Genomic DNA, 8,380 nt, shown 5'->3' with positions numbered 1-8,380 from the left:
AATAATTTTGTGACTCAGTTTTGTGGTCCCGCAACCACTTTTCGACTAGGTCAAATTAGGGTTGTCACAGGTTAGGTTTAGTATTACTTGGTAAGCTACCTCGTGGTCGTTCAGAGATTAGTTTGGATAGCTGGCCTATCTGAGTTTCGAGTCCTTGGATCGATGCTTGTTGATTTTTAAGTGCTGTCTCGGTATTTCAGAAATGGGTTTCTGACACTGAGATGAATTTAGAGAGCATCTCCTCAAGGTTCGGTTTCTTCTCTTGTTGATAAGGTGGCTGTTGAAAACCCTGAGGATTTTGTGGCTTTTGATTCCCTTGACCACCCCAGGAGAAATTTGGGTGGTTCCTCCAACCTGCATTATAAGTATTACTGTATGGGCTATTTTGAGATCTAAAGTTATTGTTACCCATATAGTTGACTTGTTCCTCTTCGGTTGTAGGATTGAAGGATTGATATTCTATATGCGCACCTCTTCCACTTAAGTCACACCTCATTACTGGATGTACCTGAGTAGAACCAAGTAAACCATCAATCTTTTTATTGAAAAGTTCTACCTGATTTGACAGCATAGTAACTGAGTCGACATTATAAACCACCTACTGTTTTTGTTGGATTAGTCCTCATGACTTGCCACTAATAGTTATTCAGTGACACTTCTTCAATAAATTCATAGGCCTCTTTAAGTGTTTTGTTTTTTATGGTTCCTCCAGCAGCTGCGTCAATCATCTGTCTTGTTAAGGGATTCACACCATTGTAGAACGTTTGAACTTGCAGCCATAGAGGTAACCCATGATGAGGGCACCTTCGCAATAGATCCTTGTATCTCTCCCATGCATCGTAAAGTGTTTCTAAGTCTATCTGCACAAAGGAAGAGATATCATTACATAACTTAGCCGTTTTAGCTGACGGAAAATATTTTAGTAAAAATTTTTCGGTCATTTATTCCCAAGTAGTGATAGACCCTCGTGGTAACGAGTTCAACCACTGTTTAGCTTTGTTTCTCAGTGAAAAAGGGAATAACTGAAGGTGAATGGCATCATCAGAAGCGCCATTCATTTTGAAAGTGTCGCAAAACTCCAGAAAATTCACCAAGTGAGTGTTTGGATGCTCATCCTGCAAACCATCAAACTGAACAAACTGCTGTATCATCTGAATTGTGTTAGGTTTCAGTTCAAAATTATTCGTAGCAATAGCAGGTCTAACTATACTTGACTCAGTTCTTGTTAAAGAAGGTTTAGCATAGTCATACATAGTGCGTGGAGTAAGATTTTGATTAACCCCAATTGCAGGAGGTAGCTGATTGCCTTGGTTTTCAGCCATCTCTTTGGTTGGGGGTTGAGTATCGTCTTCTTGCTCGTTCTATGTGTATCTTAAGCTGCGCCTTATTTCTCTTTGGTTTCTACAAACTGTACGATCGATTTCTTCGTCAAAAGTAATGGTCCCGACGGGTTTCTTCTAGTCATAAACTATAAAAACCTACCAAGAGAAAGGAAAATTAAATTAATTAGTAATAATAATAATTAAATTAAATTAAATTCCAAGAAAAATAAATGGCTAAAGTAATAAAAATTTAGCGTTCCTAATATTTCAGTTCCCCAGCAACGGTGCCAAAAACTTGATCGCATTATTTTGTGATAGGTTTTAAATATTTATAATTACTCGTTCTTGAACTAACTATTATCGTGATGTAGGCAAGTGTACCTATTGAACAGTAGTATAGTTCTAGCAAGACCAGATTGTCAAACCCAAAGGAACTAAAAGTACTAGTAATGACTGTCTTTTATTATCTAGCCTAAGAATAAAGAGGTTTTGTTTTAACTAAATAATTATCTAAACTAAGAACGCAAAGAGAAAAGAATTAGGGAATTGCTTGTGGGAAAATCGATTGACTTAAGACAATACCTAAGGAAAAATCCACCTAGACTTTACTTGCTATTCTGGCTCCGAATCAAATGATTTATTCATTCAACTTGTTCCGTAAAGATCCCTAAGTTATGTTATTATCCCTATTTAAGACTAATAACGTCTAATCCCTAGATTGAATAACTGAGACTTTTCTCTAATTAACACTCTAGATTGCATTAACTCGATCTATGGATCCCCTTATTAGGTTTCACCCTAATCCGGCAAAATCTTATCACCCTATTTCTAGGCGCGCAATCAACTTCACTTAATTATGACAAATGTACTCTTAGACAGGGTCTATTCCTCCTCTGAATAAGAGCTTTTCTTGAATCAGTATCCTGGGATATTAAAACAAGAATTAAGAACAAATAATTAAGAACAAGTTAAATATTTATCATACGATTCAGAAAATAATAACAAGATTGGTCTTAGGTTTCATTCCCTTTAGGTATTTAGGGGTTTTAGTTCATAACTAAATAAGAAAACATCTCAGAGAAATAAAGAATACAAAACATAAAGAAAACCTAAAACTCCTGAAGGGAAATTGAGGAGAGATCTTCAATCTTGATGATGAATCCGGCTTCCTTGGAGTAATTCCTTACCCCCTATTCTCCGTCTCCCTTTTCTTCCTCCTCTAGGGTGTATTTATAGGCTTTGGAATGCCTATGTGTGACAGCCCTAAATTGACCCTAGTCGGAAAGTGGTTTCGGGACCATTAAACCGAGTCATAAAAATAATTAACAGTCATAGTTGATGCTTATTATATGTATATATGCATGTGTGAAAATTTCATGTTTGAATTTTGTTAATTGTAAGTGAATTTTATTAAATAGGACTTATGTGAGAAAATTTAGAAATGTGCTAGGCAAATGTAAAGTGGCCTATTAATGCATGTTATGAAAATGATGGATTTGCATGTCAAATTACCCAAAATTTGAGCTAGTGGCCGGCCATGCTATGGGGTGAAACATGTTGTGAACATGTTGTGTTAGTGTGTTATGTTAGAGGGGTTAGTAATTAAGTAATGAAAAGGGATGGGTGATGAAACCAAAGTTGTCTCCCCCTTACCCCCCCCCCCCATTTCCATGACTTGAAGAAAAAAAAAAAGAAAAAGCTCTCATGGTGTTCAAGTTGGCCGAATAGAAGAAAGAAAGGAAGGGAAAGAGCTTGGAGAAAATCGGCTATGGTGGTTCACTAGATTAAGGTATGTTTAATGTTGCTTTGAAAGTTCATACATCCCTTGGATGATTAGTCTAAATTCTAACTATCTCATGGAGGGATTTGGGGTTATTAGAGAGTTAGTATTCGACTAAGAGGCTTCAAAAGTTTTAGTTGAAGCCTTGATACTATTAGCATGTTGGCTATATGGATGTGTTATGATGCTTGAGGTGTTAGATAAATTTTAACTCATCACCAAGTTCTTTAAGCAACCCAAGTTAAAAGTTTCGGTATTGAGGTATCTTGAGCATTCGGCCATGGTAGGAGGTAGAAGGAAATATGGTTGTTGTTAGATGAAGTAGAGTCTAACAAATGAGCACATATGTGCATTAGTTGCTAGATGGAGAAGAATCGGCTAGCAAGTTGTGTGCTAAGGCGAATATAAGTTTGAACATTATTGAGTAATGTATGTGTTTTGGAATTGATGGAATGGAGAGTATGCTTAAATTGTGTTATGAACAATTATGTGTTAAATCAAGGTTTGCTAAGCTAGCTATTAAGGTGAAGTGCAAATGTTAGTATTTGATTTCTAGTGTATATATGTGTATTAGCCGAGTTTTGAACTTGAAACAAAATGGTATTTAGTCAATACAAGTGACCATATTTGTAGAATGTATTAAGTATACAATCGGCCTCAACATAGACATGCATATTCGCCACATGAATGAGTACATAGGTTGATGTGTATGTTCGCCATAGGTAAGCATATTGATGGCTTTATCTTGACTTAGAAAATTCGCTAAGGAGAATATTGGCTAATATGTTGAATTTGATTCGTGATTTCATACATATATGACTCTAATGCCTAATATATAAGGGCTAAGTACCTTAAATTCCTCTTTGATGTTCAAAATGATTAAATCAATTTATTTGTTAATATTAAGCTCAAGAGCAAAGGGGAACTAAATCCGATAAAGGGAAGGAAAAAGTGATCGAATAGCCATCGAAATCGTTTGACAACATCCGAGGTAAGTTTTCGAGTAATGAAACTTAGTTTACGATTTGATTAAGTCATGACGTATAATCATAACAAATATACGGTGATATAATGATTCTACTTGAATTATATGTTGAGTTAATTAGTCTATACGTATGATGGGTAGCCGTATGTGCATAGAAATCATGTCATGAAGCAAGCCGAATCATGCTGTTCGTATGTGGCTATTGAGCTGAAAATGGGAATGCTTAATAATTGATTTGTGTTTGAATTCTAGTTATGAAAATGAAATAAGGATGTGTCATGATTTACTGATATGTGCATGAATATTCGGATGCTAACGGGGTTAAGTCCTGAAGACATTTGTGCGAGTGATTAATTCCGGGCTAAGTCCCGAAGGCATTTGTCCGAGTTACAAATTCCGGGCTAAGTCCCGAAGGGAGCTGTGCGAGTTACTAATTCCAGGCTAAGTCCCGAAGGCTTTTGTGCGAGTTACAAATTCCGGGCTAAGCCCCAAAGGCATTTGTGCAAGTTATTATATCCGGGCTAAGTCCCGAAGGCATCTGTGCTAGTGACCATATCCGGACTAAGACCCGAAGGCCTTGTGCGAGTGGTTATATCCGGCTAAATCCCAAAGATAATTGCGTTTGGGAATGAGCGATCTTGCTGTAATAATTTCAATTAATACGCTCGTAAAATCCCAACAATGAGGTACGTTTCGTATGTGCATTGAGAAAATTGATTCCATCTAAATAGTATTTGCTCAATCGATTAACAAGCTTCCGGCTTTTGGTTAAGTTGATTTCTTATGTAAGAGTATAAGGGTTGGTAATGTGAAGTAGGTATGATTTTGAGAATGTGTGTATATGAAATTATCCGTTTAGTCATATGAATGCTATACTTCAATTGTGCCTAATTTCATTGCACGAAACTTACTAAGCGTTAAATGCTTACTCCGTTTCTTTTGATTCTCTATTTCATAGATTTTGGTTCGTCAGCTATCGGACTCGGGATTGTTGAAGTTTAAGTCGTCCACACTATCAAAGCCCTTTTGGTACACTTTTGGTTGAACTCTGAAAATGGCATGTATAGGACTATCCTTTTTGTTGTTGGTCATGTACCCTCGGTTTTGTATAAATTTGGATAGCCATGCGAAAATGGCTTATATACTCTTTGAGCATAGCATTATAATCGTTTTGTATGTTGTTCATTGAGAGGCATGGAAATGTTTAGTAACAATTAGCCATTGGAATGGTTAATCATGATCATTTTGGTGTTTTGTATGACAAATTCTAGTTGATTCATGGAAAACCATGAAATAGGTAAAGTTTACCTTAAAAACAGATGCTGACAGCAGCAGTGGTGTGGATTTGAAAAATCACTAAAAATAGTAGAAATGGAACTAAATAGTTAAAAAATTATGCAATTGAACCTTGATGAATATACTTTCGTATGGAAGAAACGAAACGAACATGTGAGTCGTATTTTAAGAGATATTTTAAGTTATAGAGGAACAGGGCCAGAGCGATTTCTGGATCCCCTGATCTGACTTTGAAAATTCACTATAAATTAACCAGAGATTATTAGAAGTCATGCCATATATGTATAGATTCCTTTTTGAGTCTAGTTTCATTAGAAACAAACGGCATAAGTATTGAAGCCCTGTACAGGGAGATTTATAAGTTGTAATGCATGAAGGTCAGAGTAGTCGAACCCTGTAACAGGGGAGACTTTAACTAATAAACTGTACTAATTGGCCTGACCAAAAATTCTAGAAAAAAATTTGTAGATGGAAATATGAGTCTAGTTTCAGGAAACATTTACAGAACTGGTTTTTGAGTTTTGGAACTCGAGATATGATTTTTAAGGTGACAGTGACGCAGTTAGCCAGCTTGTCTAGAAGTTTTAAATGAACTGTGTTTTACAATGAAATAAGTCCGTAAATACCTCGTGTTCGACTCCGGCAACGGTCTCGGGTATGGGGTGTTACAATTTTATTGGTATCAGTGCTACGGTTTAGTCGATTCTAGGACTACCGTAATACGTTTGGGTCTAGCTATACATGCCATTTTGTGATTATTTGATAGTGTGGTGATTTCTGACATTTGCAAATGTGTTTATTTATAGTAATGGATCCCGATCCCGACCGAGCGGTAGCTGATGATCTTGAGAGTGTAGCGCCTGCTCCCGCACAAGGGACAACGCCGACGGACTCTCAACCTATTGCTAGCAATCCAAATGATGAGGCTAGGCAAGCTTTTTATAGCGTGATGAATGATTGGTTTAACCAATACATTCGAACTAATACGACTGTTCCACAACCTCCATTCCCGACTAATACCACCCCCGAACCTACAATACCTCCGGTAACTGACCAAATAAGGTCAAATAAGCCCCCAGTTGACAGAATCCGAAAACACGGGGCTACTAAATTCAAAGCTACTGACAGCGATGATGCCGAGCAAGCTGAATTTTGGTTGGACAACACTATTCGGGTACTCGATGAGCTATCTTGCACACCCGATGAGTGCCTAAAGTGTACTATCTCCTTGCTACGTGATTCTGCCTACTATTGGTGGAATACGTTGACCTCTGTTGTGCCCAGAGAGCAAGTAACTTGGGAGTTTTTCCAAACCGAGTTTCGGAAAAAGTATATCAGTCAGAGATTCATGGATAAAAAACGGAAGGAATTTCTTGAACTTAAACAAGGTTCCATGTCGGTTACCGACTATGAACGAAAGTTTGTGAGGCTTAGCCGGTATGCACGAGAATGCATTTCTTCAGAAGTTGTGATGTGTAAACGTTTCGAAGATGGACTGAATGATGATATAAAGCTGTATGTTGGCATTTTAGAAATCCGAGAATTTGTGGTACTTGTCGAGCGAGCTTGCAAAGCCGAGGAGCTCAGTAAGAAGAAAAGGAAAACTGATATGGGAGCAAAGGAGTTTCGAAAGAGATCTTCGGGAAAGCCCTTCCAACAGTCCTCGAAGAAATTTAGAGATGACTTAGGCCGGTCTAGATACACTTCGGGTCTTTCTAGACGAGATCGTGATCGACCCCCTGTGAGTGCACGAGTCACTTCGGTCGCCAGTGTTGGAAATGATCGTCGAGACAGAACGGAGTGTCAATATTGTGGTAAATGGCATTCGGGGAGTTGTAAATTCCATGACCGCTCCTGTTATAAATGCGGATCAGCTGACCATTTTATCAAGGATTGCCCGAGACTGTCTGAACAAAATGTGAATCAGAGTGGGAAACCGGGTGCTACTACTGCTCGGGGTAGACCGTCTAGAAACACGGGAAATGCTAATGGTGGTCAGAGAGGATCTAGAGATGCTACAACCAGATCTGAGGCTCGTGTGCCTGCTAGGGCTTATGCTATACGTGTACGTGAGGATGCTTCTTCGCCTGATGTTATTACCGGTACTTTCTCTCTCTTTGATACTAATGTGATTGCTTTGATTGACCCTGGTTCTACTTATTCTTATATATGTAAAACCTTAGCAACCAGTAAGACTTTACCTGTTGAGTCTACTGAGTTTGTAATTCGGGTGTCAAATCCCTTGGGTCGTTATGTGCTTGTCGACAAAGTGTGTAAGAAATGTCCCTTAGAAATCCGAGGTTACTGCTTTCCGACCAATTTGATGCTTTTGCCGTTTGATGAATTTGATGTTATCCTCGGTATGGATTGGCTAACCGTTCACGATGCAGTTGTAAATTGCAAAAGAAAAACTATCGATTTGAGGTGTGCAAATAATGAGATGATTCGAGTTGAGTCTAGAGACTTGAATGGGTCGCCAGCTGTAATGTCATCGATGTTGGCTTAGAAATATGTAAGAAAGGGGTGTGAAGCATACCTTGCGTTTGTACTTGATGACAAAGAGTTAGAAAAGAAACCTGAATCTGTGCCGGTGGTTTGTGAGTACCCGGATGTTTTTCCCAAAGAATTACCGGGTTTACCACCTGTTCGGGAGGTAGAGTTTGGTATTGAACTTGTACTTGGGACTGCACCGATTTCGATAGCTCCGTATCGTATGGCACCAACAGAATTAAAGGAATTGAAAACTCGGTTGCAAGAGTTGACGGATAGAGGTTTCGCTCGACCAAGTTTCTCACCTTGGGGTGCACCAGTATTGTTTGTGAAAAAGAAGGATGGAACCATGAGATTGTGCATCGACTATCGTCAGCTGAATAAGGTGACAATAAAGAATAAATACCTGATACCGCGCATTGACGATTTGTTTGATCAACTAAAGGGAGCCTTGGTGTTTTCAAAGATAGACTTGAGATCGGGTTATTACCAGTTACGAATTCGAGA

General features: G+C 38.3%; 1 non-coding gene across 1 annotated transcript; it reads left to right on the top strand.

The window, feature by feature from the left end:
* Positions 1-786: 786 nt before the first annotated feature.
* LOC128290045 (small nucleolar RNA R71) lies at positions 787-893 on the top strand. Its single transcript, XR_008279686.1, has one exon. It is a non-coding gene; the product is annotated as a small nucleolar RNA R71 (small nucleolar RNA).
* The last annotated feature ends 7,487 nt before the right edge of the window (positions 894-8,380 follow it).

Source organism: Gossypium arboreum, chromosome 2 (genome assembly GCF_025698485.1).
Source record: "Gossypium arboreum isolate Shixiya-1 chromosome 2, ASM2569848v2, whole genome shotgun sequence".
In the NCBI taxonomy this organism is placed as follows: Eukaryota; Viridiplantae; Streptophyta; class Magnoliopsida; order Malvales; family Malvaceae; genus Gossypium; species Gossypium arboreum.
The sequence above is the reverse complement of the archived record's forward strand: the minus strand, read 5'-3'. Positions and strand labels throughout refer to the sequence as shown.